This window comes from Pseudophryne corroboree, chromosome 3 (genome assembly GCF_028390025.1).
Source record: "Pseudophryne corroboree isolate aPseCor3 chromosome 3, aPseCor3.hap2, whole genome shotgun sequence".
Lineage (NCBI taxonomy): Eukaryota > Metazoa > Chordata > Amphibia > Anura > Myobatrachidae > Pseudophryne > Pseudophryne corroboree.
In genome coordinates, this window is record NC_086446.1 from 116735156 (window position 1) to 116757138 (window position 21983).

Below are 21983 nucleotides of genomic sequence, written 5' to 3' on the forward strand. Positions count from 1 at the left end.
GAACGGTGTTGGCAGTATAAAAATATCTATAGCACCTTTTATTCTCAGGTGGTCTCCCATCCAAGTACTAACCAGGCCCAACACTGCTTAGCTTCCAAGATCAGATGAGATTTGGCGTATCCAGTGTGGTGTGGCTGTAGATGAGCTTTGCGGTTTCTGTTAGAACTTTTCTACTTCTAACTACTGGTTCATAAATGAATAAGTTTGAAAATGGAATGCATCAACAGAACGGTGTTGGCAGTATAAAAATATCTATAGCACCTTTTATTCTCAGGTGGTCTCCCATCCAAGTACTAACCAGGCCCAACACTGCTTAGCTTCCAAGATCAGATGAGATTGGGCGTATCCAGTGTGGTGTGGCTGTAGATGAACTTTGTGGTTTCTGTTAGAACTTTTCTACTACTAACTACTGGTTCATAAATGAATACGTTTGAAAATGGAATGCATCAACAGAACGGTGTTGGCAGTATAAAAATATCTATAGCACCTTTTATTCTCAGGTGGTCTCCCATCCAAGTACTAACCAGGCCCAACACTGCTTAGCTTCCAAGATCAGATGAGATTTGGCGTATCCAGTGTGGTGTGGCTGTAGATGAGCTTTGCGGTTTCTGTTAGAACTTTTCTACTTCTAACTACTGGTTCATAAATGAATAAGTTTGAAAATGGAATGCATCAACAGAACGGTGTTGGCAGTATAAAAATATCTATAGCACCTTTTATTCTCAGGTGGTCTCCCATCCAAGTACTAACCAGGCCCAACACTGCTTAGCTTCCAAGATCAGATGAGATTGGGCGTATCCAGTGTGGTGTGGCTGTAGATGAACTTTGTGGTTTCTGTTAGAACTTTTCTACTACTAACTACTGGTTCATAAATGAATACGTTTGAAAATGGAATGCATCAACAGAACGGTGTTGGCAGTATAAAAATATCTACAGCACCTTGTATTCCCAGGTGGTCTCCCATCCAAGTACTAACCATGCCCAACACTGCATAGCTTCCAAGATCAGATGAGATTGGGCGTATCCAGTGTGGTGTGGCTGTAGATGAGCTTTGTGGTTTCTGTTAGAACTTTTCTACTTCTAACTACTGGTTCATAAATGAATACGTTTGAAAATGGAATGCATCAACAGAACGGTGTTGGCAGTATAAAAATATCTATAGCACCTTTTATTCTCAGGTGGTCTCCCATCCAAGTACTAACCAGGCCCAACACTGCTTAGCTTCCAAGATCAGATGAGATTTGGCGTATCCAGTATGGTGTGGCTGTAGATGAGCTTTGTGGTTTCTGTTAGAACTTTTCTACTTCTAACTACTGGTTCATAAATGAATAAGTTTGAAAATGGAATGCATCAACAGAACGGTGTTGGCAGTATAAAAATATCTATAGCACCTTTTATTCTCAGGTGGTCTCCCATCCAAGTACTAACCAGGCCAAACACTGCTTAGCTTCCAAGATCAGATGAGATTGGGCGTATCCAGTGTGGTGTGGCTGTAGATGAACTTTGTGGTTTCTGTTAGAACTTTTCTACTACTAACTACTGGTTCATAAATGAATACGTTTGAAAATGGAATGCATCAACAGAACGGTGTTGGCAGTATAAAAATATCTACAGCACCTTGTATTCCCAGGTGGTCTCCCATCCAAGTACTAACCATGCCCAACACTGCATAGCTTCCAAGATCAGATGAGATTGGGCGTATCCAGTGTGGTGTGGCTGTAGATGAGCTTTGTGGTTTCTGTTAGAACTTTTCTACTTCTAACTACTGGTTCATAAATGAATACGTTTGAAAATGGAATGCATCAACAGAACGGTGTTGGCAGTATAAAAATATCTATAGCACCTTTTATTCTCAGGTGGTCTCCCATCCAAGTACTAACCAGGCCCAACACTGCTTAGCTTCCAAGATCAGATGAGATTTGGCGTATCCAGTGTGGTGTGGCTGTAGATGAGCTTTGCGGTTTCTGTTAGAACTTTTCTACTTCTAACTACTGGTTCATAAATGAATAAGTTTGAAAATGGAATGCATCAACAGAACGGTGTTGGCAGTATAAAAATATCTACAGCACCTTGTATTCTCAGGTGGTCTCCCATCCAAGTACTAACCAAGCCCAACACTGCTTAGCTTCGAAGATCAGATGAGATTGGGCGTATCCAGTGTGGTGTGGCTGTAGATGAGCTTTGTGGTTTCTGTTAGAACTTTTCTACTTCTAACTACTGGTTCATAAATGAGTACGTTTTAAAATGGAATGCATCAACAGAACGGTGTTGGCAGTATAAAAATATCTACAGCAACTTGTATTCCCAGGTGGTCTCCCATCCAAGTACTAACCAGGCCCAACACTGCTTAGCTTCCAAGATCAGATGAGATTGGGCGTATCCAGTGTGGTGTGGCTGTAGATGAGCTTTGTGGTTTCTGTTAGAACTTTTCTACTTCTAACTACTGGTTCATAAATGAATAAGTTTGAAAATGGAATGCATCAACAGAACGGTGTTGGCAGTATAAAAATATCTACAGCACCTTGTATTCCCAGGTGGTCTCCCATCCAAGTACTAACCAGGCCCAACACTGCTTAGCTTCCAAGATCAGATGAGATTGGGCGTATCCAGTCTGGTGTGGCTGTAGGTAAGCTTTGTGGTTTCTGTTAGAACTTTTCTACTTCTAACTACTGGTTCATAAATGAACACGTTTGAAAATGGAATGCATCAACAGAACGGTGTTGGCAGTATAAAAATATCTACAGCACCTTGTATTCCCAGGTGGTCTGCCATCCAAGTACTAACCAGGCCCAACATTGCTTAGCTTCCAAGATCAGATGATATTGGGCGTATCCAGTGTGGTGTGGCTGTAGATGAGCTTTGTGGTTTCTGTTAGAACTTTTCTACTTCTAACTACTGGTTCATAAATGAATACATTTGAAAATGGAATGCATCAACAGAACGGTGTTGGCAGTATAAAAATATCTACAGCACCTTGTATTCCCAGGTGGTCTCCCATCCAAGTACTAACTAGGCCCAACACTGCTTAGCTTCCAAGATCAGATGAGATTGGGCGTATCCAGTCTAGTGTGGCTGTAGATGAGCTTTGCGGTTTCTGTTAGAACTTTTCTACTTCTAACTACTGGTTCATAAATGAATACGTTTGAAAATGGAATGCATCAACAGAACGGTGTTGGCAGTATAAAAATATCTACAGCACCTTGTATTCCCAGTTGGTCTCCCATTCAAGTACTAACCAGGCCCAACACTGCTTAGCTTCCAAGATCAGATGAGATTGGGCGTATCCAGTCTGGTGTGGCTGTAGAGGAGCTTTGTGGTTTCTGTTAGAACTTTTTTACTTCTAACTACTGGTTCATAAATGAATACGTTTGAAAATGGAATGCATCAACAGAACGGTGTTGGCAGTATAAAAAATCTACAGCACCTTGTATTCCCAGGTGGTCTCCCATCCAAGTACTAACCAGGCCCAACACTGCTTAGCTTCCAAGATCAGATGAGATTAGGCGTATCCAGTCTGGTGTGGCTGTAGATGAGCTTTGTGGTTTCTGTTAGAACTTTTCTACTTCTAACTACTGGTTCATAAATGAATACGTTTGAAAATGGAATGCATCAACAGAACGGTGTTGGCAGTATAAAAATATCTACAGCACCTTGTATTCCCAGGTGGTCTCCTATCCAAGTTCTAACCAGGCCCAACACTGCTTAGCTTCCAAGATCAGATGAGATTGGGCGTATCCAGTCTGGTGTGGCTGTAGATGAGCTTTGTGGTTTCTGTTAGAACTTTTCTACTTCTAACTACTGGTTCATAAATGAATACGTTTGGAAATGGAATGCATCAACAGAACGGTGTTGGCAGTATAAAAATATCTACAGCACCTTGTATTCCTAGGTGGTCTCCCCTCAAAGTACTAACCAGGCCCAACACTGCTTAGCTTCCAAGATCAGATGAGATTTGGCGTATCCAGTATGGTGTGGCTGTAGATGAGCTTTGTGGTTTCTGTTAGAACTTTTCTACTTCTAACTACTGGTTCATAAATGAATAAGTTTGAAAATGGAATGCATCAACAGAACGGTGTTGGCAGTATAAAAATATCTATAGCACCTTTTATTCTCAGGTGGTCTCCCATCCAAGTACTAACCAGGCCAAACACTGCTTAGCTTCCAAGATCAGATGAGATTGGGCGTATCCAGTGTGGTGTGGCTGTAGATGAACTTTGTGGTTTCTGTTAGAACTTTTCTAATACTAACTACTGGTTCATAAATGAATACGTTTGAAAATGGAATGCATCAACAGAACGGTGTTGGCAGTATAAAAATATCTACAGCACCTTGTATTCCCAGGTGGTCTCCCATCCAAGTACTAACCATGCCCAACACTGCATAGCTTCCAAGATCAGATGAGATTGGGCGTATCCAGTGTGGTGTGGCTGTAGATGAGCTTTGTGGTTTCTGTTAGAACTTTTCTACTTCTAACTACTGGTTCATAAATGAATACGTTTGAAAATGGAATGCATCAACAGAACGGTGTTGGCAGTATAAAAATATCTATAGCACCTTTTATTCTCAGGTGGTCTCCCATCCAAGTACTAACCAGGCCCAACACTGCTTAGCTTCCAAGATCAGATGAGATTTGGCGTATCCAGTGTGGTGTGGCTGTAGATGAGCTTTGCGGTTTCTGTTAGAACTTTTCTACTTCTAACTACTGGTTCATAAATGAATAAGTTTGAAAATGGAATGCATCAACAGAACGGTGTTGGCAGTATAAAAATATCTACAGCACCTTGTATTCTCAGGTGGTATCCCATCCAAGTACTAACCAAGCCCAACACTGCTTAGCTTCGAAGATCAGATGAGATTGGGCGTATCCAGTGTGGTGTGGCTGTAGATGAGCTTTGTGGTTTCTGTTAGAACTTTTCTACTTCTAACTACTGGTTCATAAATGAGTACGTTTTAAAATGGAATGCATCAACAGAACGGTGTTGGCAGTATAAAAATATCTACAGCAACTTGTATTCCCAGGTGGTCTCCCATCCAAGTACTAACCAGGCCCAACACTGCTTAGCTTCCAAGATCAGATGAGATTGGGCGTATCCAGTGTGGTGTGGCTGTAGATGAGCTTTGTGGTTTCTGTTAGAACTTTTCTACTTCTAACTACTGGTTCATAAATGAATAAGTTTGAAAATGGAATGCATCAACAGAACGGTGTTGGCAGTATAAAAATATCTACAGCACCTTGTATTCCCAGGTGGTCTCCCATCCAAGTACTAACCAGGCCCAACACTGCTTAGCTTCCAAGATCAGATGAGATTGGGCGTATCCAGTCTGGTGTGGCTGTAGGTAAGCTTTGTGGTTTCTGTTAGAACTTTTCTACTTCTAACTACTGGTTCATAAATGAATACGTTTGAAAATGGAATGCATCAACAGAACGGTGTTGGCAGTATAAAAATATCTACAGCACCTTGTATTCCCAGGTGGTCTGCCATCCAAGTACTAACCAGGCCCAACATTGCTTAGCTTCCAAGATCAGATGATATTGGGCGTATCCAGTGTGGTGTGGCTGTAGATGAGCTTTGTGGTTTCTGTTAGAACTTTTCTACTTCTAACTACTGGTTCATAAATGAATACATTTGAAAATGGAATGCATCAACAGAACGGTGTTGGCAGTATAAAATTATCTACAGCACCTTGTATTCCCAGGTGGTCTCCCATCCAAGTACTAACTAGGCCCAACACTGCTTAGCTTCCAAGATCAGATGAGATTGGGCGTATCCAGTCTAGTGTGGCTGTAGATGAGCTTTGCTGTTTCTGTTAGAACTTTTCTACTTCTAACTACTGGTTCATAAATGAATACGTTTGAAAATGGAATGCATCAACAGAACGGTGTTGGCAGTATAAAAATATCTACAGCACCTTGTATTCCCAGTTGGTCTCCCATTCAAGTACTAACCAGGCCCAACACTGCTTAGCTTCCAAGATCAGATGAGATTGGGCGTATCCAGTCTGGTGTGGCTGTAGAGGAGCTTTGTGGTTTCTGTTAGAACTTTTTTACTTCTAACTACTGGTTCATAAATGAATACGTTTGAAAATGGAATGCATCAACAGAACGGTGTTGGCAGTATAAAAAATCTACAGCACCTTGTATTCCCAGGTGGTCTCCCATCCAAGTACTAACCAGGCCCAACACTGCTTAGCTTCCAAGAACAGATGAGATTAGGCGTATCCAGTCTGGTGTGGCTGTAGATGAGCTTTGCGGTTTCTGTTAGAACTTTTCTACTTCTAACTACTGGTTCATAAATGAATACGTTTTAAAATGGAATGCATCAACAGAACGGTGTTGGCAGTATAAAAATATCTACAGCACCTTGTATTCCCAGGTGGTCTCCCATCCAAATACTAACCAGGCCCAACACTGCTTAGCTTCCAAGATCAGATGAGATTGGGCGTATCCAGTGTGGTGTGGCTGTAGATGAGCTTTGTGGTTTCTGTTAAAACTTTTCTACTTCTAACTACTGGTTCATAAATGAATACGTTTGAAAATGGAATGCATCAACAGAACGGTGTTGGCAGTATAAAAATATCTACAGCACCTTGTATTCCCAGGTGGTCTCCTATCCAAGTTCTAACCAGGCCCAACACTGCTTAGCTTCCAAGATCAGATGAGATTGGGCGTATCCAGTCTGGTGTGGCTGTAGATGAGCTTTGTGGTTTCTGTTAGAACTTTTCTACTTCTAACTACTGGTTCATAAATGAATACGTTTGAAAATGGAATGCATCAACAGAACGGTGTTGGCAGTATAAAAATATCTACAGCACCTTGTATTCCCAGGTGGTCTCCTATCCAAGTTCTAACCAGGCCCAACACTGCTTAGCTTCCAAGATCAGATGAGATTGGGCGTATCCAGTCTGGTGTGGCTGTAGATGAGCTTTGTGGTTTCTGTTAGAACTTTTCTACTTCTAACTACTGGTTCATAAATGAATACGTTTGAAAATGGAATGCATCAACAGAACGGTGTTGGCAGTATAAAAATATCTACAGCACCTTGTATTCCTAGGTGGTCTCCCCTCAAAGTACTAACCAGGCCCAAGACGGCTTAGCTTCCTAGATCAGATGAGTTTGGGTGTATCCAGTCTGGTGTGGCTGTAGATGAGCTTTGTGTGGTTTCTATAAGAACTTTTCTACTTCTAACTACTGGTTCATAAATGAGTACGTTTTAAAATGGAATGCATCAACAGAACGGTGTTGGCAGTATAAAAATATCTACAGCACCTTGTATTCCCAGGTGGTCTCCCATCCAAGTACTAACCATGCCCAACACTGCATAGCTTCCAAGATCAGATGAGATTGGGCGTATCCAGTGTGGTGTGGCTGTAGATGAGCTTTGTGGTTTCTGTTAGAACTTTTCTACTTCTAACTACTGGTTCATAAATGAATAAGTTTGAAAATGGAATGCATCAACAGAACGGTGTTGGCAGTATAAAAATATCTACAGCACCTTGTATTCTCAGGTGGTCTCCCATCCAAGTACTAACCAAGCCCAACACTGCTTAGCTTAGAAGATCAGATGAGATTGGGCGTATCCAGTGTGGTGTGTCTGTAGATTAGCTTTGTGGTTTCTGTTAGAACTTTTCTACTTCTAACTACTGGTTCATAAATGAGTACGTTTTAAAATGGAATGCATCAACAGAACGGTGTTGGCAGTATAAAAATATCTACAGCACCTTGTATTCCCAGGTGGTCTCCCATCCAAGTACTAACCAGGCCCAACACTGCTTAGCTTCCAAGATCAGATGAGATTGGGCGTATCCAGTGTGGTGTGGCTGTAGATGAGCTTTGTGGTTTCTGTTAGAACTTTTCTACTTCTAACTACTGGTTCATAAATGAATAAGTTTGAAAATGGAATGCATCAACAGAACGGTGTTGGCAGTATAAAAATATCTACAGCACCTTGTATTCCCAGGTGGTCTCCCATCCAAGTACTAACCAGGCCCAACACTGCTTAGCTTCCAAGATCAGATGAGATTGGGCGTATCCAGTCTGGTGTGGCTGTAGGTAAGCTTTGTGGTTTCTGTTAGAACTTTTCTACTTCTAACTACTGGTTCATAAATGAATACGTTTGAAAATGGAATGCATCAACAGAACGGTGTTGGCAGTATAAAAATATCTACAGCACCTTGTATTCCCAGGTGGTCTGCCATCCAAGTACTAACCAGGCCCAACATTGCTTAGCTTCCAAGATCAGATGATATTGGGCGTATCCAGTGTGGTGTGGCTGTAGATGAGCTTTGCGGTTTCTGTTAGAACTTTTCTACTTCTAACTACTGGTTCATAAATGAATACATTTGAAAATGGAATGCATCAACAGAACGGTGTTGGCAGTATAAAAATATCTACAGCACCTTGTATTCCCAGGTGGTCTCCCATCCAAGTACTAACTAGGCCCAACACTGCTTAGCTTCCAAGATCAGATGAGATTGGGCGTATCCAGTCTAGTGTGGCTGTAGATGAGCTTTGCGGTTTCTGTTAGAACTTTTCTACTTCTAACTACTGGTTCATAAATGAATACGTTTGAAAATGGAATGCATCAACAGAACGGTGTTGGCAGTATAAAAATATCTACAGCACCTTGTATTCCCAGTTGGTCTCCCATTCAAGTACTAACCAGGCCCAACACTGCTTAGCTTCCAAGATCAGATGAGATTGGGCGTATCCAGTCTGGTGTGGCTGTAGAGGAGCTTTGTGGTTTCTGTTAGAACTTTTTTACTTCTAACTACTGGTTCATAAATGAATACGTTTGAAAATGGAATGCATCAACTGAACGGTGTTGGCAGTATAAAAAATCTACAGCACCTTGTATTCCCAGGTGGTCTCCCATCCAAGTACTAACCAGGCCCAACACTGCTTAGCTTCCAAGATCAGATGAGATTAGGCGTATCCAGTCTGGTGTGGCTGTAGATGAGCTTTGTGGTTTCTGTTAGAACTTTTCTACTTCTAACTACTGGTTCATAAATGAATACGTTTTAAAATGGAATGCATCAACAGAACGGTGTTGGCAGTATAAAAATATCTACAGCACCTTGTATTCCCAGGTGGTCTACCATCCAAATACTAACCAGGCCCAACACTGCTTAGCTTCCAAGATCAGATGAGATTGGGCGTATCCAGTGTGGTGTGGCTGTAGATGAGCTTTGTGGTTTCTGTTAAAACTTTTCTACTTCTAACTACTGGTTCATAAATGAATACGTTTGAAAATGGAATGCATCAACAGAACAGTGTTGGCAGTATAAAAATATCTACAGCACCTTGTATTCCCAGGTGGTCTCCTATCCAAGTTCTAACCAGGCCCAACACTGCTTAGCTTCCAAGATCAGATGAGATTGGGCGTATCCAGTCTGGTGTGGCTGTAGATGAGCTTTGTGGTTTCTGTTAGAACTTTTCTACTTCTAACTACTGGTTCATAAATGAATACGTTTGAAAATGGAATGCATCAACAGAACGGTGTTGGCAGTATAAAAATATCTACAGCACCTTGTATTCCTAGGTGGTCTCCCCTCAAAGTACTAACCAGGCCCAAGACGGCTTAGCTTCCTAGATCAGATGAGTTTTGGTGTATCCAGTCTGGTGTGGCTGTAGATGAGCTTTGTGTGGTTTCTATTAGAACTTTTCTACTTCTAACTACTGGTTCATAAATGAATACGTTTTAAAAAGGAATGCATCAACAGAACGGTGTTGGCAGTATAAAAATATCTACAGCACCTTGTATTCCCAGGTGGTCTACCATCCAAGTACTAACCAGGCCCAACACTGCTTAGCTTCCAAGATCAGATGAGATTGGGCGTATCCAGTGTGGTGTGGCTGTAGATGAGCTTTGTGGTTTCTGTTAGAACTTTTCTACTTCTAACTACTGGTTCATAAATGAATACATTTGAAAATGGAATGCATCAACAGAACGGTGTTGGCAGTATAAAAATATCTACAGCACCTTGTATTCCCAGGTGGTCTGCCATCCAAGTACTAACCAGGCCCAACATTGCTTAGCTTCCAAGATCAGATGATATTGGGCGTATCCAGTGTGGTGTGGCTGTAGATGAGCTTTGTGGTTTCTGTTTGAACTTTTCTACTTCTAACTACTGGTTCATAAATGAATACATTTGAAAATGGAATGCATCAACAGAACGGTGTTGGCAGTATAAAAATATCTACAGCACCTTGTATTCCCAGGTGGTCTCCCATCCAAGTACTAACCAGGCCCAACACTGCTTAGCTTCCAAGATCAGATGAGATTAGGCGTATCCAGTCTGGTGTGGCTGTAGATGAGCTTTGTGGTTTCTGTTAGAACTTTTCTACTTCTAACTACTGGTTCATAAATGAATACGTTTTAAAATGGAATGCATCAACAGAACGGTGTTGGCAGTATAAAAATATCTACAGCACTTTGTATTCCCAGGTGGTCTCCCATCCAAATACTAACCAGGCCCAACACTGCTTAGCTTCCAAGATCAGATGAGATTGGGCGTATCCAGTGTGGTGTGGCTGTAGATGAGCTTTGCGGTTTCTGTTAAAACTTTTCTACTTCTAACTACTGGTTCATAAATGAATACGTTTGAAAATGGAATGCATCAACAGAACGGTGTTGGCAGTATAAAAATATCTACAGCACCTTGTATTCCCAGGTGGTCTCCTATCCAAGTTCTAACCAGGCCCAACACTGCTTAGCTTCCAAGATCAGATGAGATTGGGCGTATCCAGTCTGGTGTGGCTGTAGATGAGCTTTGTGGTTTCTGTTAGAACTTTTCTACTTCTAACTACTGGTTCATAAATGAATACGTTTGAAAATGGAATGCATCAACAGAACGGTGTTGGCAGTATAAAAATATCTACAGCACCTTGTATTCCTAGGTGGTCTCCCCTCAAAGTACTAACCAGGCCCAAGACGGCTTAGCTTCCTAGATCAGATGAGTTTGGGTGTATCCAGTCTGGTGTGGCTGTAGATGAGCTTTGTGTGGTTTCTATAAGAACTTTTCTACTTCTAACTACTGGTTCATAAATGAGTACGTTTTAAAATGGAATGCATCAACAGAACGGTGTTGGCAGTATAAAAATATCTACAGCACCTTGTATTCCCAGGTGGTCTCCCATCCAAGTACTAACCATGCCCAACACTGCATAGCTTCCAAGATCAGATGAGATTGGGCGTATCCAGTGTGGTGTGGCTGTAGATGAGCTTTGTGGTTTCTGTTAGAACTTTTCTACTTCTAACTACTGGTTCATAAATGAATAAGTTTGAAAATGGAATGCATCAACAGAACGGTGTTGGCAGTATAAAAATATCTACAGCACCTTGTATTCTCAGGTGGTCTCCCATCCAAGTACTAACCAAGCCCAACACTGCTTAGCTTCGAAGATCAGATGAGATTGGGCGTATCCAGTGTGGTGTGGCTGTAGATTAGCTTTGTGGTTTCTGTTAGAACTTTTCTACTTCTAACTACTGGTTCATAAATGAGTACGTTTTAAAATGGAATGCATCAACAGAACGGTGTTGGCAGTATAAAAATATCTACAGCACCTTGTATTCCCAGGTGGTCTCCCATCCAAGTACTAACCAGGCCCAACACTGCTTAGCTTCCAAGATCAGATGAGATTGGGCGTATCCAGTGTGGTGTGGCTGTAGATGAGCTTTGTGGTTTCTGTTAGAACTTTTCTACTTCTAACTACTGGTTCATAAATGAAAAAGTTTGAAAATGGAATGCATCAACAGAACGGTGTTGGCAGTATAAAAATATCTACAGCACCTTGTATTCCCAGGTGGTCTCCCATCCAAGTACTAACCAGGCCCAACACTGCTTAGCTTCCAAGATCAGATGAGATTGGGCGTATCCAGTCTGGTGTGGCTGTAGATACGCTTTGTGGTTTCTGTTAGAACTTTTCTACTTCTAACTACTGGTTCATAAATGAATACGTTTGAAAATGGAATGCATCAACAGAACGGTGTTGGCAGTATAAAAATATCTACAGCACCTTGTATTCCCAGGTGGTCTGCCATCCAAGTACTAACCAGGCCCAACATTGCTTAGCTTCCAAGATCAGATGATATTGGGCGTATCCAGTGTGGTGTGGCTGTAGATGAGCTTTGCGGTTTCTGTTAGAACTTTTCTACTTCTAACTACTGGTTCATAAATGAATACATTTGAAAATGGAATGCATCAACAGAACGGTGTTGGCAGTATAAAAATATCTACAGCACCTTGTATTCCCAGGTGGTCTCCCATCCAAGTACTAACTAGGCCCAACACTGCTTAGCTTCCAAGATCAGATGAGATTGGGCGTATCCAGTCTAGTGTGGCTGTAGATGAGCTTTGCGGTTTCTGTTAGAACTTTTCTACTTCTAACTACTGGTTCATAAATGAATACGTTTGAAAATGGAATGCATCAACAGAACGGTGTTGGCAGTATAAAAATATCTACAGCACCTTGTATTCCCAGTTGGTCTCCCATTCAAGTACTAACCAGGCCCAACACTGCTTAGCTTCCAAGATCAGATGAGATTGGGCGTATCCAGTCTGGTGTGGCTGTAGAGGAGCTTTGTGGTTTCTGTTAGAACTTTTTTACTTCTAACTACTGGTTCATAAATGAATACGTTTGAAAATGGAATGCATCAACTGAACGGTGTTGGCAGTATAAAAAATCTACAGCACCTTGTATTCCCAGGTGGTCTCCCATCCAAGTACTAACCAGGCCCAACACTGCTTAGCTTCCAAGATCAGATGAGATTAGGCGTATCCAGTCTGGTGTGGCTGTAGATGAGCTTTGTGGTTTCTGTTAGAACTTTTCTACTTCTAACTACTGGTTCATAAATGAATACGTTTTAAAATGGAATGCATCAACAGAACGGTGTTGGCAGTATAAAAATATCTACAGCACCTTGTATTCCCAGGTGGTCTACCATCCAAATACTAACCAGGCCCAACACTGCTTAGCTTCCAAGATCAGATGAGATTGGGCGTATCCAGTGTGGTGTGGCTGTAGATGAGCTTTGTGGTTTCTGTTAAAACTTTTCTACTTCTAACTACTGGTTCATAAATGAATACGTTTGAAAATGGAATGCATCAACAGAACAGTGTTGGCAGTATAAAAATATCTACAGCACCTTGTATTCCCAGGTGGTCTCCTATCCAAGTTCTAACCAGGCCCAACACTGCTTAGCTTCCAAGATCAGATGAGATTGGGCGTATCCAGTCTGGTGTGGCTGTAGATGAGCTTTGTGGTTTCTGTTAGAACTTTTCTACTTCTAACTACTGGTTCATAAATGAATACGTTTGAAAATGGAATGCATCAACAGAACGGTGTTGGCAGTATAAAAATATCTACAGCACCTTGTATTCCTAGGTGGTCTCCCCTCAAAGTACTAACCAGGCCCAAGACGGCTTAGCTTCCTAGATCAGATGAGTTTTGGTGTATCCAGTCTGGTGTGGCTGTAGATGAGCTTTGTGTGGTTTCTATTAGAACTTTTCTACTTCTAACTACTGGTTCATAAATGAATACGTTTTAAAAAGGAATGCATCAACAGAACGGTGTTGGCAGTATAAAAATATCTACAGCACCTTGTATTCCCAGGTGGTCTACCATCCAAGTACTAACCAGGCCCAACACTGCTTAGCTTCCAAGATCAGATGAGATTGGGCGTATCCAGTGTGGTGTGGCTGTAGATGAGCTTTGTGGTTTCTGTTAGAACTTTTCTACTTCTAACTACTGGTTCATAAATGAATACATTTGAAAATGGAATGCATCAACAGAACGGTGTTGGCAGTATAAAAATATCTACAGCACCTTGTATTCCCAGGTGGTCTGCCATCCAAGTACTAACCAGGCCCAACATTGCTTAGCTTCCAAGATCAGATGATATTGGGCGTATCCAGTGTGGTGTGGCTGTAGATGAGCTTTGTGGTTTCTGTTTGAACTTTTCTACTTCTAACTACTGGTTCATAAATGAATACATTTGAAAATGGAATGCATCAACAGAACGGTGTTGGCAGTATAAAAATATCTACAGCACCTTGTATTCCCAGGTGGTCTCCCATCCAAGTACTAACTAGGCCCAACACTGCTTAGCTTCCAAGATCAGATGAGATTGGGCGTATCCAGTCTAGTGTGGCTGTAGATGAGCTTTGCGGTTTCTGTTAGAACTTTTCTACTTCTAACTACTGGTTCATAAATGAATACGTTTGAAAATGGAATGCATCAACAGAACGGTGTTGGCAGTATAAAAATATCTACAGCACCTTGTATTCCCAGTTGGTCTCCCATTCAAGTACTAACCAGGCCCAACACTGCTTAGCTTCCAAGATCAGATGAGATTAGGCGTATCCAGTCTGGTGTGGCTGTAGATGAGCTTTGTGGTTTCTGTTAGAACTTTTCTACTTCTAACTACTGGTTCATAAATGAATACGTTTTAAAATGGAATGCATCAACAGAACGGTGTTGGCAGTATAAAAATATCTACAGCACCTTGTATTCCCAGGTGGTCTCCCATCCAAATACTAACCAGGCCCAACACTGCTTAGCTTCCAAGATCAGATGAGATTGGGCGTATCCAGTGTGGTGTGGCTGTAGATGAGCTTTGTGGTTTCTGTTAAAACTTTTCTACTTCTAACTACTGGTTCATAAATGAATACGTTTGAAAATGGAATGCATCAACAGAACGGTGTTGGCAGTATAAAAATATCTACAGCACCTTGTATTCCCAGGTGGTCTCCTATCCAAGTTCTAACCAGGCCCAACACTGCTTAGCTTCCAAGATCAGATGAGATTGGGCGTATCCAGTCTGGTGTGGCTGTAGATGAGCTTTGTGGTTTCTGTTAGAACTTTTCTACTTCTAACTACTGGTTCATAAATGAATACGTTTGAAAATGGAATGCATCAACAGAACGGTGTTGGCAGTATAAAAATATCTACAGCACCTTGTATTCCTAGGTGGTCTCCCCTCAAAGTACTAACCAGGCCCAAGACGGCTTAGCTTCCTAGATCAGATGAGTTTGGGTGTATCCAGTCTGGTGTGGCTGTAGATGAGCTTTGTGTGGTTTCTATTAGAACTTTTCTACTTCTAACTACTGGTTCATAAATGAATACGTTTTAAAAAGGAATGCATCAACAGAACGGTGTTGGCAGTATAAAAATATCTACAGCACCTTGTATTCCCAGGTGGTCTACCATCCAAGTACTAACCAGGCCCAACACTGCTTAGCTTCCAAGATCAGATGAGATTGGGCGTATCCAGTGTGGTGTGGCTGTAGATGAGCTTTGTGGTTTCTGTTAGAACTTTTCTACTTCTAACTACTGGTTCATAAATGAATACGTTTGAAAATGGAATGCATCAACAGAACAGTGTTGGCAGTATAAAAATATCTACAGCACCTTGTATTCCCAGGTGGTCTCCCACCCAAGTACTAACCAGGCACAACACTGCTTAGCTTCCAAGATCAGATGAGATTGGGCGTATCCAGCGTGGTGTGGCTGTAGATGAGCTTTGTGGTTTCTGTTAGAACTTTTCTACTTCTAACTACTGGTTCATAAATGAATACGTTTGAAAATGGAATGCATCAACAGAACGGTGTTGGCAGTATAAAACTATCTACAGCACCTTGTATTCCCAGGTGGTCTCCCATCCAAGTACTAACCAGGCCCAACAATGCTTAGCTTCCAAGATCAGATGAGATTGGGCGTATCCAGCGTGGTGTGGCTGTAGATGAGCTTTGTGGTTTCTGTTAGAACTTTTCTACTTCTAACTACTGGTTCATAAATGAATAAGTTTGAAAATGGAATGCATCAACAGAACGGTGTTGGCAGTATAAAACTATCTACAGCACCTTGTATTCCCAGGTGGTCTCCCATCCAGGTACTAACCAGGCACAACACTGCTTAGCTTCCAAGATCAGATGAGATTGGGCGTATCCAGTGTGGTGTGGCTGTAGTTGACCTTTGTGGTTTCTGTTAGAACTTTTCTACTTCTAACTACTGGTTCATAAATGAAAACGTTTGAAAATGGAATGCATCAACAGAACGGTTTTGGCAGTATAAAAAATATCTACAGCACCTTGTATTCCCAGGTGGTCTGCCATCCAAGTACTAACCAGGCCCAACATTGCTTAGCTTCCAAGATCAGATGAGATTGGGCGTATCCAGTGTGGTGTGGCTGTAGATGAGCTTTGTGGTTTCTGTTAGAACTTTTCTACTTCTAACTACTGGTTCATAAATGAATACGTTTGAAAATGGAATGCATCAACAGAACGGTGTTGGCAGTATAAAAATATCTACAGCACCTTGTATTCCCAGGTGGTCTGCCATCCAAGTACTAACCAGGCCCAACATTGCTTAGCTTCCAAGATCAGATGATATTGGGCGTATCCAGTGTGGTGTGGCTGTAGATGAGCTTTGTGGTTTCTGTTAGAACTTTTCTACTTCTAACTACTGGTTCATAAATGAATACATTTGAAAATGGAATGCATCAACAGAACGGTGTTGGCAGTATAAAAATATCTACAGCACCTTGTATTCCCAGGTGGTCTCCCATCCAAGTACTAACTAGGCCCAACACTGCTTAGCTTCCAAGATCAGATGAGATTGGGCGTATCCAGTCTAGTGTGGCTGTAGATGAGCTTTGCGGTTTCTGTTAGAACTTTTCTACTTCTAACTACTGGTTCATAAATGAATACGTTTGAAAATGGAATGCATCAACAGAACGGTGTTGGCAGTATAAAAATATCTACAGCCCCTTGTATTCCCAGTTGGTCTCCCATTCAAGTACTAACCAGGCCCAACACTGCTTAGCTTCCAAGATCAGATGAGATTGGGCGTATCCAGTCTGGTGTGGCTGTAGAGGAGCTTTGTGGTTTCTGTTAGAACTTTTTACTTCTAACTACTGGTTCATAAATGAATACGTTTGAAAATGGAATGCATCAACAGAACGGTGTTGGCAGTATAAAAAATCTACAGCACCTTGTATTCCCAGGTGGTCTCCCATCCAAGTACTAACCAGGCCCAACACTGCTTAGCTTCCAAGATCAGATGAGATTAGGCGTATCCAGTCTGGTGTGGCTGTAGATGAGCTTTGTGGTTTCTGTTAGAACTTTTCTACTTCTAACTACTGGTTCATAAATGAATACGTTTTAAAATGGAATGCATCAACAGAACGGTGTTGGCAGTATAAAAATATCTACAGCACCTTGTATTCCCAGGTGGTCTCCCATCCAAGTACTAACCAGGCCCAACACTGCTTAGCTTCCAAGATCAGATGAGATTGGGCGTATCCAGTGTGGTGTGGCTGTAGATGAGCTTTGTGGTTTCTGTTAGAACTTTTCTACTTCTAACTACTGGTTCATAAATGAATACGTTTGAAAATGGAATGCATCAACAGAACAGTGTTGGCAGTATAAAAATATCTACAGCACCTTGTATTCCCAGGTGGTCTCCCATCCAAGTACTAACCAGGCACAACACTGCTTAGCTTCCAAGATCAGATGAGATTGGGCGTATCCAGTGTGGTGTGGCTGTAGATGAGCTTTGTGGTTTCTGTTAGAACTTTTCTACTTCTAACTACTGGTTCATAAATGAAAACGTTTGAAAATGGAATGCATCAACAGAACGGTTTTGGCAGTATAAAAATATCTACAGCACCTTGTATTCTCAGGTGGTCTCCCATCCAAGTACTAACCAGGCCCAACACTGCTTAGCTTCCAAGATCAGATGAGATTTGGCATATCCAGTGTGGTGTGGCTGTAGATGAGCTTTGTGGTTTCTGTTAGAACTTTTCTACTTCTAACTACTGGTTCATAAATGAATAAGTTTGAAAATGGAATGCATCAACAGAACGGTGTTGGCAGTATAAAAATATCTACAGCACCTTGTATTCTCAGGTGGTCTCCCATCCAAGTACTAACCAAGCCCAACACTGCTTAGCTTCCAAGATCAGATGAGATTGGGCGTATCCAGTGTGGTGTGGCTGTAGATGAGCTTTGTGGTTTCTGTTAGAACTTTTCTACTTCTAACTACTGGTTCATAAATGAGTACGTTTTAAAATGGAATGCATCATCAGAACGGTGTTGGCAGTATAAAAATATCTACAGCACCTTGTATCCCCAGGTGGTCTCCCATCCAAGTACTAACCAGGCCCAACACTGCTTAGCTTCCAAGATCAGATGAGATTGGGCGTATCCAGTGTGGTGTGGCTGTAGATGAACTTTGTGGTTTCTGTTAGAACTTTTCTACTACTAACTACTGGTTCATAAATGAATAAGTTTGAAAATGGAATGCATCAACAGAACGGTGTTGGCAGTATAAAAATATCTACAGCACCTTGTATTCCCAGGTGGTCTCCCATCCAAGTACTAACCATGCCCAACACTGCATAGCTTCCAAGATCAGATGAGATTGGGCGTATCCAGTGTGGTGTGGCTGTAGATGAGCTTTGTGGTTTCTGTTAGAACTTTTCTACTTCTAACTACTGGTTCATAAATGAATACGTTTGAAAATGGAATGCATCAACAGAACGGTGTTGGCAGTATAAAAATATCTATAGCACCTTTTATTCTCAGGTGGTCTCCCATCCAAGTACTAACCAGGCCCAACACTGCTTAGCTTCCAAGATCAGATGAGATTGGGCGTATCCAGTGTGGTGTGGCTGTAGATGAGCTTTGTGGTTTCTGTTAGAACTTTTCTACTTCTAACTACTGGTTCATAAATGAGTACGTTTTAAAATGGAATGCATCAACAGAACGGTGTTGGCAGTATAAAAATATCTACAGCACCTTGTATTCCCAGGTGGTCTCCCATCCAAGTACTAACCAGGCCCAACACTGCTTAGCTTCCAAGATCAGATGAGATTGGGCGTATCCAGTGTGGTGTGGCTGTAGATGAGCTTTGTGGTTTCTGTTAGAACTTTTCTACTTCTAACTACTGGTTCATAAATGAATAAGTTTGAAAATGGAATGCATCAACAGAACGGTGTTGGCAGTATAAAAATATCTACAGCACCTTGTATTCCCAGGTGGTCTCCCATCCAAGTACTAACCAGGCCCAACACTGCTTAGCTTATAAAGATCAGATGAGATTGGGCGTAAACAGTCTGGTGTGGCTGTAGGTAAGCTTTGTGGTTTCTGTTAGAACTTTTCTACTTCTAACTACTGGTTCATAAATGAATACGTTTGAAAATGGAATGCATCAACAGAACGGTGTTGGCAGTATAAAAATATCTACAGCACCTTGTATTCCCAGGTGGTCTGCCATCCAAGTACTAACCAGGCCCAACATTGCTTAGCTTCCAAGATCAGATGAGATTGGGCGTATCCAGTGTGGTGTGGCTGTAGATGAGCTTTGTGGTTTCTCTTAGAACTTTTCTACTTCTAACTACTGGTTCATAAATGAGTACGTTTTAAAATTGAATGCATCAACAGAACGGTGTTGGCAGTATAAAAATATCTACAGCACCTTGTATTCCCAGGTGGTCTCCCATCCAAGTACTAACCATGCCCAACACTGCATAGTTTCCAAGATCAGATGAGATTGGGCGTATCCAGTGTGGTGTGGCTGTAGATGAGCTTTGTGGTTTCTGTTAGAACTTTTCTACTTCTAACTACTGGTTCATAAATGAATACGTTTGAAAATGGAATGCATCAACAGAACGGTGTTGGCAGTATAAAAATATCTATAGCACCTTTTATTCTCAGGTGGTCTCCCATCCAAGTACTAACCAGGCCCAACACTGCTTAGCTTCCAAGATCAGATGAGATTTGGCGTATCCAGTGTGGTGTGGCTGTAGATGAGCTTTGCGGTTTCTGTTAGAACTTTTCTACTTCTAACTACTGGTTCATAAATGAATAAGTTTGAAAATGGAATGCATCAACAGAACGGTGTTGGCAGTATAAAAATATCTACAGCACCTTGTATTCTCAGGTGGTCTCCCATCCAAGTACTAACCAAGCCCAACACTGCTTAGCTTCCAAGATCAGATGAGATTGGGCGTATCCAGTGTGGTGTGGCTGTAGATGAGCTTTGTGGTTTCTGTTAGAACTTTTCTACTTCTAACTACTGGTTCATAAATGAATAAGTTTGAAAATGGAATGCATCAACAGAACGGTGTTGGCAGTATAAAAATATCTACAGCACCTTGTATTCCCAGGTGGTCTCCCATCCAAGTACTAACCAGGCCCAACACTGCTTAGCTTCCAAGATCAGATGAGATTGGGCGTATCCAGTCTGGTGTGGCTGTAGGTAAGCTTTGTGGTTTCTGTTAAAACTTTTCTACTTCTAACTACTGGTTCATAAATGAATACGTTTGAAAATGGAATGCATCAACAGAACGGTGTTGGCAGTATAAAAATATCTACAGCACCTTGTATTCCCAGGTGGTCTGCCATCCAAGTACTAACCAGGCCCAACATTGCTTAGCTTCCAAGATCAGATGATATTGGGCGTATCCAGTGTGGTGTGGCTGTAGATGAGCTTTGTGGTTTCTGTTAGAACTTTTCTACTTCTAACTACTGGTTCATAAATGAATACATTTGAAAATGGAATGCATCAACAGAACGGTGTTGGCAGTATAAAAATATCTACAGCACCTTGTATTCCCAGGTGGTCTCCCATCCAAGTACTAACTAGGCCCAACACTGCTTAGCTTCCAAGATCAGATGAGATTGGGCGTATCCAGTCTAGTGTGGCTGTAGATGAGCTTTGCGGTTTCTGTTAGAACTTTTCTACTTCTAACTACTGGTTCATAAATGAATACGTTTGAAAATGGAATGCATCAACAGAACGGTGTTGGCAGTATAAAAATATCTACAGCCCCTTGTATTCCCAGTTGGTCTCCCATTCAAGTACTAACCAGGCCCAACACTGCTTAGCTTCCAAGATCAGATGAGATTGGGCGTATCCAGTCTGGTGTGGCTGTAGAGGAGCTTTGTGGTTTCTGTTAGAACTTTTTACTTCTAACTACTGGTTCATAAATGAATACGTTTGAAAATGGAATGCATCAACAGAACGGTGTTGGCAGTATAAAAAATCTACAGCACCTTGTATTCCCAGGTGGTCTCCCATCCAAGTACTAACCAGGCCCAACACTGCTTAGCTTCCAAGATCAGATGAGATTAGGCGTATCCAGTCTGGTGTGGCTGTAGATGAGCTTTGTGGTTTCTGTTAGAACTTTTCTACTTCTAACTACTGGTTCATAAATGAATACGTTTTAAAATGGAATGCATCAACAGAACGGTGTTGGCAGTATAAAAATATCTACAGCACCTTGTATTCCCAGGTGGTCTCCCATCCAAGTACTAACCAGGCCCAACACTGCTTAGCTTCCAAGATCAGATGAGATTGGGCGTATCCAGTGTGGTGTGGCTGTAGATGAGCTTTGTGGTTTCTGTTAGAACTTTTCTACTTCTAACTACTGGTTCATAAATGAATACGTTTGAAAATGGAATGCATCAACAGAACAGTGTTGGCAGTATAAAAATATCTACAGCACCTTGTATTCCCAGGTGGTCTCCCATCCAAGTACTAACCAGGCACAACACTGCTTAGCTTCCAAGATCAGATGAGATTGGGCGTATCCAGTGTGGTGTGGCTGTAGATGAGCTTTGTGGTTTCTGTTAGAACTTTTCTACTTCTAACTACTGGTTCATAAATGAATACGTTTGAAAATGGAATGCATCAACAGAACGGTGTTGGCAGTATAAAACTATCTACAGCACCTTGTATTCCCAGGTGGTCTCCCATCCAAGTACTAACCAGGCCCAACAATGCTTAGCTTCCAAGATCAGATGAGATTGGGCGTATCCAGTGTGGTGTGGCTGTAGATGAGCTTTGTGGTTTCTGTTAGAACTTTTCTACTTCTAACTACTGGTTCATAAATGAATACGTTTGAAAATGGAATGCATCAACAGAACGGTGTTGGCAGTATAAAACTATCTACAGCACCTTGTATTCCCAGGTGGTCTCC

At 41.6% G+C, this 21983-nt stretch overlaps 51 non-coding genes and 47 pseudogenes across 51 annotated transcripts in view; all 98 read right to left on the reverse strand.

Moving 5' to 3' along the window:
* Nucleotides 1-23: 23 nt before the first annotated feature.
* Nucleotides 24-142, reverse strand: LOC134890546 (5S ribosomal RNA; annotated as a pseudogene).
* Nucleotides 143-249: 107 nt separating this feature from the next.
* On the reverse strand, nucleotides 250-368 carry LOC135071035 (5S ribosomal RNA). The gene has a single exon (XR_010257178.1). It is a non-coding gene; the product is annotated as a 5S ribosomal RNA (ribosomal RNA).
* Nucleotides 369-475: 107 nt separating this feature from the next.
* On the reverse strand, nucleotides 476-594 carry LOC134890547 (5S ribosomal RNA; annotated as a pseudogene).
* A 107-nt stretch (nucleotides 595-701) lies between these two features.
* LOC135071036 (5S ribosomal RNA) lies at nucleotides 702-820 on the reverse strand. The gene has a single exon (XR_010257179.1). It is a non-coding gene; the product is annotated as a 5S ribosomal RNA (ribosomal RNA).
* Nucleotides 821-927: 107 nt separating this feature from the next.
* Nucleotides 928-1046, reverse strand: LOC134887701 (5S ribosomal RNA; annotated as a pseudogene).
* Nucleotides 1047-1153: 107 nt separating this feature from the next.
* LOC134892637 (5S ribosomal RNA) lies at nucleotides 1154-1272 on the reverse strand (annotated as a pseudogene).
* Nucleotides 1273-1379: 107 nt separating this feature from the next.
* LOC134891628 (5S ribosomal RNA) lies at nucleotides 1380-1498 on the reverse strand (annotated as a pseudogene).
* Nucleotides 1499-1605: 107 nt separating this feature from the next.
* LOC134887703 (5S ribosomal RNA) lies at nucleotides 1606-1724 on the reverse strand (annotated as a pseudogene).
* Nucleotides 1725-1831: 107 nt separating this feature from the next.
* LOC134890548 (5S ribosomal RNA) lies at nucleotides 1832-1950 on the reverse strand (annotated as a pseudogene).
* Nucleotides 1951-2057: 107 nt separating this feature from the next.
* Nucleotides 2058-2176, reverse strand: LOC134884901 (5S ribosomal RNA). The gene has a single exon (XR_010169032.1). It is a non-coding gene; the product is annotated as a 5S ribosomal RNA (ribosomal RNA).
* Nucleotides 2177-2283: 107 nt separating this feature from the next.
* Nucleotides 2284-2402, reverse strand: LOC135062385 (5S ribosomal RNA). Its single transcript, XR_010248736.1, has one exon. It is a non-coding gene; the product is annotated as a 5S ribosomal RNA (ribosomal RNA).
* Nucleotides 2403-2509: 107 nt separating this feature from the next.
* LOC134884488 (5S ribosomal RNA) lies at nucleotides 2510-2628 on the reverse strand. The gene has a single exon (XR_010168633.1). It is a non-coding gene; the product is annotated as a 5S ribosomal RNA (ribosomal RNA).
* A 107-nt stretch (nucleotides 2629-2735) lies between these two features.
* On the reverse strand, nucleotides 2736-2854 carry LOC134892532 (5S ribosomal RNA; annotated as a pseudogene).
* A 107-nt stretch (nucleotides 2855-2961) lies between these two features.
* Nucleotides 2962-3080, reverse strand: LOC134884580 (5S ribosomal RNA). The gene has a single exon (XR_010168724.1). It is a non-coding gene; the product is annotated as a 5S ribosomal RNA (ribosomal RNA).
* Nucleotides 3081-3187: 107 nt separating this feature from the next.
* Nucleotides 3188-3306, reverse strand: LOC134890869 (5S ribosomal RNA; annotated as a pseudogene).
* Nucleotides 3307-3412: 106 nt separating this feature from the next.
* On the reverse strand, nucleotides 3413-3531 carry LOC135069640 (5S ribosomal RNA). Its single transcript, XR_010255818.1, has one exon. It is a non-coding gene; the product is annotated as a 5S ribosomal RNA (ribosomal RNA).
* Nucleotides 3532-3638: 107 nt separating this feature from the next.
* Nucleotides 3639-3757, reverse strand: LOC134893824 (5S ribosomal RNA; annotated as a pseudogene).
* A 107-nt stretch (nucleotides 3758-3864) lies between these two features.
* On the reverse strand, nucleotides 3865-3983 carry LOC134892345 (5S ribosomal RNA; annotated as a pseudogene).
* A 107-nt stretch (nucleotides 3984-4090) lies between these two features.
* On the reverse strand, nucleotides 4091-4209 carry LOC134891629 (5S ribosomal RNA; annotated as a pseudogene).
* Nucleotides 4210-4316: 107 nt separating this feature from the next.
* LOC134887704 (5S ribosomal RNA) lies at nucleotides 4317-4435 on the reverse strand (annotated as a pseudogene).
* Nucleotides 4436-4542: 107 nt separating this feature from the next.
* Nucleotides 4543-4661, reverse strand: LOC134890549 (5S ribosomal RNA; annotated as a pseudogene).
* A 107-nt stretch (nucleotides 4662-4768) lies between these two features.
* On the reverse strand, nucleotides 4769-4887 carry LOC134888236 (5S ribosomal RNA; annotated as a pseudogene).
* Nucleotides 4888-4994: 107 nt separating this feature from the next.
* On the reverse strand, nucleotides 4995-5113 carry LOC135062386 (5S ribosomal RNA). Its single transcript, XR_010248737.1, has one exon. It is a non-coding gene; the product is annotated as a 5S ribosomal RNA (ribosomal RNA).
* Nucleotides 5114-5220: 107 nt separating this feature from the next.
* On the reverse strand, nucleotides 5221-5339 carry LOC134884489 (5S ribosomal RNA). Its single transcript, XR_010168634.1, has one exon. It is a non-coding gene; the product is annotated as a 5S ribosomal RNA (ribosomal RNA).
* Nucleotides 5340-5446: 107 nt separating this feature from the next.
* Nucleotides 5447-5565, reverse strand: LOC134892533 (5S ribosomal RNA; annotated as a pseudogene).
* Nucleotides 5566-5672: 107 nt separating this feature from the next.
* On the reverse strand, nucleotides 5673-5791 carry LOC134884581 (5S ribosomal RNA). Its single transcript, XR_010168725.1, has one exon. It is a non-coding gene; the product is annotated as a 5S ribosomal RNA (ribosomal RNA).
* A 107-nt stretch (nucleotides 5792-5898) lies between these two features.
* Nucleotides 5899-6017, reverse strand: LOC134890870 (5S ribosomal RNA; annotated as a pseudogene).
* Nucleotides 6018-6123: 106 nt separating this feature from the next.
* LOC134888783 (5S ribosomal RNA) lies at nucleotides 6124-6242 on the reverse strand (annotated as a pseudogene).
* Nucleotides 6243-6349: 107 nt separating this feature from the next.
* Nucleotides 6350-6468, reverse strand: LOC135061910 (5S ribosomal RNA). Its single transcript, XR_010248276.1, has one exon. It is a non-coding gene; the product is annotated as a 5S ribosomal RNA (ribosomal RNA).
* Nucleotides 6469-6575: 107 nt separating this feature from the next.
* Nucleotides 6576-6694, reverse strand: LOC134893825 (5S ribosomal RNA; annotated as a pseudogene).
* A 107-nt stretch (nucleotides 6695-6801) lies between these two features.
* On the reverse strand, nucleotides 6802-6920 carry LOC134893827 (5S ribosomal RNA; annotated as a pseudogene).
* Nucleotides 6921-7027: 107 nt separating this feature from the next.
* On the reverse strand, nucleotides 7028-7146 carry LOC134893702 (5S ribosomal RNA; annotated as a pseudogene).
* Nucleotides 7147-7255: 109 nt separating this feature from the next.
* LOC134887705 (5S ribosomal RNA) lies at nucleotides 7256-7374 on the reverse strand (annotated as a pseudogene).
* Nucleotides 7375-7481: 107 nt separating this feature from the next.
* Nucleotides 7482-7600, reverse strand: LOC134894472 (5S ribosomal RNA; annotated as a pseudogene).
* A 107-nt stretch (nucleotides 7601-7707) lies between these two features.
* On the reverse strand, nucleotides 7708-7826 carry LOC134900176 (5S ribosomal RNA). Its single transcript, XR_010173692.1, has one exon. It is a non-coding gene; the product is annotated as a 5S ribosomal RNA (ribosomal RNA).
* A 107-nt stretch (nucleotides 7827-7933) lies between these two features.
* LOC134884490 (5S ribosomal RNA) lies at nucleotides 7934-8052 on the reverse strand. Its single transcript, XR_010168635.1, has one exon. It is a non-coding gene; the product is annotated as a 5S ribosomal RNA (ribosomal RNA).
* A 107-nt stretch (nucleotides 8053-8159) lies between these two features.
* Nucleotides 8160-8278, reverse strand: LOC134892534 (5S ribosomal RNA; annotated as a pseudogene).
* A 107-nt stretch (nucleotides 8279-8385) lies between these two features.
* On the reverse strand, nucleotides 8386-8504 carry LOC134884582 (5S ribosomal RNA). The gene has a single exon (XR_010168726.1). It is a non-coding gene; the product is annotated as a 5S ribosomal RNA (ribosomal RNA).
* A 107-nt stretch (nucleotides 8505-8611) lies between these two features.
* On the reverse strand, nucleotides 8612-8730 carry LOC134890871 (5S ribosomal RNA; annotated as a pseudogene).
* Nucleotides 8731-8836: 106 nt separating this feature from the next.
* LOC135069641 (5S ribosomal RNA) lies at nucleotides 8837-8955 on the reverse strand. The gene has a single exon (XR_010255819.1). It is a non-coding gene; the product is annotated as a 5S ribosomal RNA (ribosomal RNA).
* A 107-nt stretch (nucleotides 8956-9062) lies between these two features.
* LOC135068794 (5S ribosomal RNA) lies at nucleotides 9063-9181 on the reverse strand. The gene has a single exon (XR_010254986.1). It is a non-coding gene; the product is annotated as a 5S ribosomal RNA (ribosomal RNA).
* A 107-nt stretch (nucleotides 9182-9288) lies between these two features.
* Nucleotides 9289-9407, reverse strand: LOC134893828 (5S ribosomal RNA; annotated as a pseudogene).
* A 107-nt stretch (nucleotides 9408-9514) lies between these two features.
* LOC134895728 (5S ribosomal RNA) lies at nucleotides 9515-9633 on the reverse strand (annotated as a pseudogene).
* Nucleotides 9634-9742: 109 nt separating this feature from the next.
* LOC135061486 (5S ribosomal RNA) lies at nucleotides 9743-9861 on the reverse strand. The gene has a single exon (XR_010247865.1). It is a non-coding gene; the product is annotated as a 5S ribosomal RNA (ribosomal RNA).
* A 107-nt stretch (nucleotides 9862-9968) lies between these two features.
* Nucleotides 9969-10087, reverse strand: LOC134892536 (5S ribosomal RNA; annotated as a pseudogene).
* A 107-nt stretch (nucleotides 10088-10194) lies between these two features.
* Nucleotides 10195-10313, reverse strand: LOC135070816 (5S ribosomal RNA). The gene has a single exon (XR_010256967.1). It is a non-coding gene; the product is annotated as a 5S ribosomal RNA (ribosomal RNA).
* Nucleotides 10314-10420: 107 nt separating this feature from the next.
* LOC134884523 (5S ribosomal RNA) lies at nucleotides 10421-10539 on the reverse strand. The gene has a single exon (XR_010168667.1). It is a non-coding gene; the product is annotated as a 5S ribosomal RNA (ribosomal RNA).
* Nucleotides 10540-10646: 107 nt separating this feature from the next.
* LOC134893829 (5S ribosomal RNA) lies at nucleotides 10647-10765 on the reverse strand (annotated as a pseudogene).
* A 107-nt stretch (nucleotides 10766-10872) lies between these two features.
* Nucleotides 10873-10991, reverse strand: LOC134893703 (5S ribosomal RNA; annotated as a pseudogene).
* Nucleotides 10992-11100: 109 nt separating this feature from the next.
* On the reverse strand, nucleotides 11101-11219 carry LOC134887706 (5S ribosomal RNA; annotated as a pseudogene).
* Nucleotides 11220-11326: 107 nt separating this feature from the next.
* On the reverse strand, nucleotides 11327-11445 carry LOC134884902 (5S ribosomal RNA). Its single transcript, XR_010169033.1, has one exon. It is a non-coding gene; the product is annotated as a 5S ribosomal RNA (ribosomal RNA).
* A 107-nt stretch (nucleotides 11446-11552) lies between these two features.
* LOC134900178 (5S ribosomal RNA) lies at nucleotides 11553-11671 on the reverse strand. The gene has a single exon (XR_010173694.1). It is a non-coding gene; the product is annotated as a 5S ribosomal RNA (ribosomal RNA).
* A 107-nt stretch (nucleotides 11672-11778) lies between these two features.
* Nucleotides 11779-11897, reverse strand: LOC135066031 (5S ribosomal RNA). The gene has a single exon (XR_010252292.1). It is a non-coding gene; the product is annotated as a 5S ribosomal RNA (ribosomal RNA).
* Nucleotides 11898-12004: 107 nt separating this feature from the next.
* Nucleotides 12005-12123, reverse strand: LOC134892537 (5S ribosomal RNA; annotated as a pseudogene).
* Nucleotides 12124-12230: 107 nt separating this feature from the next.
* LOC134884583 (5S ribosomal RNA) lies at nucleotides 12231-12349 on the reverse strand. Its single transcript, XR_010168727.1, has one exon. It is a non-coding gene; the product is annotated as a 5S ribosomal RNA (ribosomal RNA).
* A 107-nt stretch (nucleotides 12350-12456) lies between these two features.
* LOC134890872 (5S ribosomal RNA) lies at nucleotides 12457-12575 on the reverse strand (annotated as a pseudogene).
* Nucleotides 12576-12681: 106 nt separating this feature from the next.
* Nucleotides 12682-12800, reverse strand: LOC135069643 (5S ribosomal RNA). The gene has a single exon (XR_010255820.1). It is a non-coding gene; the product is annotated as a 5S ribosomal RNA (ribosomal RNA).
* A 107-nt stretch (nucleotides 12801-12907) lies between these two features.
* Nucleotides 12908-13026, reverse strand: LOC135068795 (5S ribosomal RNA). Its single transcript, XR_010254987.1, has one exon. It is a non-coding gene; the product is annotated as a 5S ribosomal RNA (ribosomal RNA).
* A 107-nt stretch (nucleotides 13027-13133) lies between these two features.
* On the reverse strand, nucleotides 13134-13252 carry LOC134893831 (5S ribosomal RNA; annotated as a pseudogene).
* Nucleotides 13253-13359: 107 nt separating this feature from the next.
* LOC134895729 (5S ribosomal RNA) lies at nucleotides 13360-13478 on the reverse strand (annotated as a pseudogene).
* A 109-nt stretch (nucleotides 13479-13587) lies between these two features.
* Nucleotides 13588-13706, reverse strand: LOC135061488 (5S ribosomal RNA). The gene has a single exon (XR_010247867.1). It is a non-coding gene; the product is annotated as a 5S ribosomal RNA (ribosomal RNA).
* Nucleotides 13707-13813: 107 nt separating this feature from the next.
* Nucleotides 13814-13932, reverse strand: LOC134892538 (5S ribosomal RNA; annotated as a pseudogene).
* A 107-nt stretch (nucleotides 13933-14039) lies between these two features.
* LOC134884585 (5S ribosomal RNA) lies at nucleotides 14040-14158 on the reverse strand. Its single transcript, XR_010168728.1, has one exon. It is a non-coding gene; the product is annotated as a 5S ribosomal RNA (ribosomal RNA).
* Nucleotides 14159-14265: 107 nt separating this feature from the next.
* On the reverse strand, nucleotides 14266-14384 carry LOC134890202 (5S ribosomal RNA; annotated as a pseudogene).
* Nucleotides 14385-14491: 107 nt separating this feature from the next.
* Nucleotides 14492-14610, reverse strand: LOC135061911 (5S ribosomal RNA). Its single transcript, XR_010248277.1, has one exon. It is a non-coding gene; the product is annotated as a 5S ribosomal RNA (ribosomal RNA).
* Nucleotides 14611-14717: 107 nt separating this feature from the next.
* LOC134893832 (5S ribosomal RNA) lies at nucleotides 14718-14836 on the reverse strand (annotated as a pseudogene).
* Nucleotides 14837-14943: 107 nt separating this feature from the next.
* Nucleotides 14944-15062, reverse strand: LOC134893704 (5S ribosomal RNA; annotated as a pseudogene).
* A 109-nt stretch (nucleotides 15063-15171) lies between these two features.
* LOC135061489 (5S ribosomal RNA) lies at nucleotides 15172-15290 on the reverse strand. Its single transcript, XR_010247868.1, has one exon. It is a non-coding gene; the product is annotated as a 5S ribosomal RNA (ribosomal RNA).
* A 107-nt stretch (nucleotides 15291-15397) lies between these two features.
* On the reverse strand, nucleotides 15398-15516 carry LOC134884843 (5S ribosomal RNA). The gene has a single exon (XR_010168975.1). It is a non-coding gene; the product is annotated as a 5S ribosomal RNA (ribosomal RNA).
* Nucleotides 15517-15623: 107 nt separating this feature from the next.
* Nucleotides 15624-15742, reverse strand: LOC135067275 (5S ribosomal RNA). The gene has a single exon (XR_010253495.1). It is a non-coding gene; the product is annotated as a 5S ribosomal RNA (ribosomal RNA).
* Nucleotides 15743-15849: 107 nt separating this feature from the next.
* On the reverse strand, nucleotides 15850-15968 carry LOC134886532 (5S ribosomal RNA). The gene has a single exon (XR_010170612.1). It is a non-coding gene; the product is annotated as a 5S ribosomal RNA (ribosomal RNA).
* A 108-nt stretch (nucleotides 15969-16076) lies between these two features.
* LOC135070994 (5S ribosomal RNA) lies at nucleotides 16077-16195 on the reverse strand. Its single transcript, XR_010257140.1, has one exon. It is a non-coding gene; the product is annotated as a 5S ribosomal RNA (ribosomal RNA).
* A 107-nt stretch (nucleotides 16196-16302) lies between these two features.
* On the reverse strand, nucleotides 16303-16421 carry LOC134892539 (5S ribosomal RNA; annotated as a pseudogene).
* A 107-nt stretch (nucleotides 16422-16528) lies between these two features.
* Nucleotides 16529-16647, reverse strand: LOC134884586 (5S ribosomal RNA). Its single transcript, XR_010168729.1, has one exon. It is a non-coding gene; the product is annotated as a 5S ribosomal RNA (ribosomal RNA).
* Nucleotides 16648-16754: 107 nt separating this feature from the next.
* On the reverse strand, nucleotides 16755-16873 carry LOC134893382 (5S ribosomal RNA; annotated as a pseudogene).
* A 105-nt stretch (nucleotides 16874-16978) lies between these two features.
* Nucleotides 16979-17097, reverse strand: LOC135069645 (5S ribosomal RNA). The gene has a single exon (XR_010255822.1). It is a non-coding gene; the product is annotated as a 5S ribosomal RNA (ribosomal RNA).
* Nucleotides 17098-17204: 107 nt separating this feature from the next.
* LOC134900179 (5S ribosomal RNA) lies at nucleotides 17205-17323 on the reverse strand. Its single transcript, XR_010173695.1, has one exon. It is a non-coding gene; the product is annotated as a 5S ribosomal RNA (ribosomal RNA).
* A 107-nt stretch (nucleotides 17324-17430) lies between these two features.
* Nucleotides 17431-17549, reverse strand: LOC135067535 (5S ribosomal RNA). The gene has a single exon (XR_010253747.1). It is a non-coding gene; the product is annotated as a 5S ribosomal RNA (ribosomal RNA).
* Nucleotides 17550-17656: 107 nt separating this feature from the next.
* LOC135070668 (5S ribosomal RNA) lies at nucleotides 17657-17775 on the reverse strand. Its single transcript, XR_010256823.1, has one exon. It is a non-coding gene; the product is annotated as a 5S ribosomal RNA (ribosomal RNA).
* A 107-nt stretch (nucleotides 17776-17882) lies between these two features.
* Nucleotides 17883-18001, reverse strand: LOC135060521 (5S ribosomal RNA). The gene has a single exon (XR_010246915.1). It is a non-coding gene; the product is annotated as a 5S ribosomal RNA (ribosomal RNA).
* A 107-nt stretch (nucleotides 18002-18108) lies between these two features.
* Nucleotides 18109-18227, reverse strand: LOC135065399 (5S ribosomal RNA). The gene has a single exon (XR_010251680.1). It is a non-coding gene; the product is annotated as a 5S ribosomal RNA (ribosomal RNA).
* A 107-nt stretch (nucleotides 18228-18334) lies between these two features.
* LOC134887707 (5S ribosomal RNA) lies at nucleotides 18335-18453 on the reverse strand (annotated as a pseudogene).
* Nucleotides 18454-18560: 107 nt separating this feature from the next.
* LOC135071037 (5S ribosomal RNA) lies at nucleotides 18561-18679 on the reverse strand. Its single transcript, XR_010257180.1, has one exon. It is a non-coding gene; the product is annotated as a 5S ribosomal RNA (ribosomal RNA).
* A 107-nt stretch (nucleotides 18680-18786) lies between these two features.
* LOC134900180 (5S ribosomal RNA) lies at nucleotides 18787-18905 on the reverse strand. The gene has a single exon (XR_010173696.1). It is a non-coding gene; the product is annotated as a 5S ribosomal RNA (ribosomal RNA).
* A 107-nt stretch (nucleotides 18906-19012) lies between these two features.
* Nucleotides 19013-19132, reverse strand: LOC134896902 (5S ribosomal RNA; annotated as a pseudogene).
* Nucleotides 19133-19239: 107 nt separating this feature from the next.
* On the reverse strand, nucleotides 19240-19358 carry LOC135070995 (5S ribosomal RNA). The gene has a single exon (XR_010257141.1). It is a non-coding gene; the product is annotated as a 5S ribosomal RNA (ribosomal RNA).
* Nucleotides 19359-19465: 107 nt separating this feature from the next.
* Nucleotides 19466-19584, reverse strand: LOC134892620 (5S ribosomal RNA; annotated as a pseudogene).
* A 107-nt stretch (nucleotides 19585-19691) lies between these two features.
* LOC134890550 (5S ribosomal RNA) lies at nucleotides 19692-19810 on the reverse strand (annotated as a pseudogene).
* Nucleotides 19811-19917: 107 nt separating this feature from the next.
* LOC135060522 (5S ribosomal RNA) lies at nucleotides 19918-20036 on the reverse strand. The gene has a single exon (XR_010246916.1). It is a non-coding gene; the product is annotated as a 5S ribosomal RNA (ribosomal RNA).
* A 107-nt stretch (nucleotides 20037-20143) lies between these two features.
* LOC134884491 (5S ribosomal RNA) lies at nucleotides 20144-20262 on the reverse strand. The gene has a single exon (XR_010168636.1). It is a non-coding gene; the product is annotated as a 5S ribosomal RNA (ribosomal RNA).
* Nucleotides 20263-20369: 107 nt separating this feature from the next.
* Nucleotides 20370-20488, reverse strand: LOC134892540 (5S ribosomal RNA; annotated as a pseudogene).
* A 107-nt stretch (nucleotides 20489-20595) lies between these two features.
* Nucleotides 20596-20714, reverse strand: LOC134884588 (5S ribosomal RNA). Its single transcript, XR_010168731.1, has one exon. It is a non-coding gene; the product is annotated as a 5S ribosomal RNA (ribosomal RNA).
* A 107-nt stretch (nucleotides 20715-20821) lies between these two features.
* On the reverse strand, nucleotides 20822-20940 carry LOC134893383 (5S ribosomal RNA; annotated as a pseudogene).
* Nucleotides 20941-21045: 105 nt separating this feature from the next.
* LOC135069646 (5S ribosomal RNA) lies at nucleotides 21046-21164 on the reverse strand. The gene has a single exon (XR_010255823.1). It is a non-coding gene; the product is annotated as a 5S ribosomal RNA (ribosomal RNA).
* A 107-nt stretch (nucleotides 21165-21271) lies between these two features.
* Nucleotides 21272-21390, reverse strand: LOC134900181 (5S ribosomal RNA). The gene has a single exon (XR_010173697.1). It is a non-coding gene; the product is annotated as a 5S ribosomal RNA (ribosomal RNA).
* Nucleotides 21391-21497: 107 nt separating this feature from the next.
* LOC135067536 (5S ribosomal RNA) lies at nucleotides 21498-21616 on the reverse strand. The gene has a single exon (XR_010253748.1). It is a non-coding gene; the product is annotated as a 5S ribosomal RNA (ribosomal RNA).
* Nucleotides 21617-21723: 107 nt separating this feature from the next.
* Nucleotides 21724-21842, reverse strand: LOC135063366 (5S ribosomal RNA). The gene has a single exon (XR_010249699.1). It is a non-coding gene; the product is annotated as a 5S ribosomal RNA (ribosomal RNA).
* A 107-nt stretch (nucleotides 21843-21949) lies between these two features.
* The window catches only part of LOC134886533 (5S ribosomal RNA), a 119-nt gene continuing 85 nt past the window's right edge, over nucleotides 21950-21983 (reverse strand). Inside the window, exon 1 of the ribosomal RNA XR_010170613.1 lies at nucleotides 21950-21983. This exon is cut by the window's right edge and continues 85 nt beyond it. This is a non-coding gene — a ribosomal RNA (5S ribosomal RNA).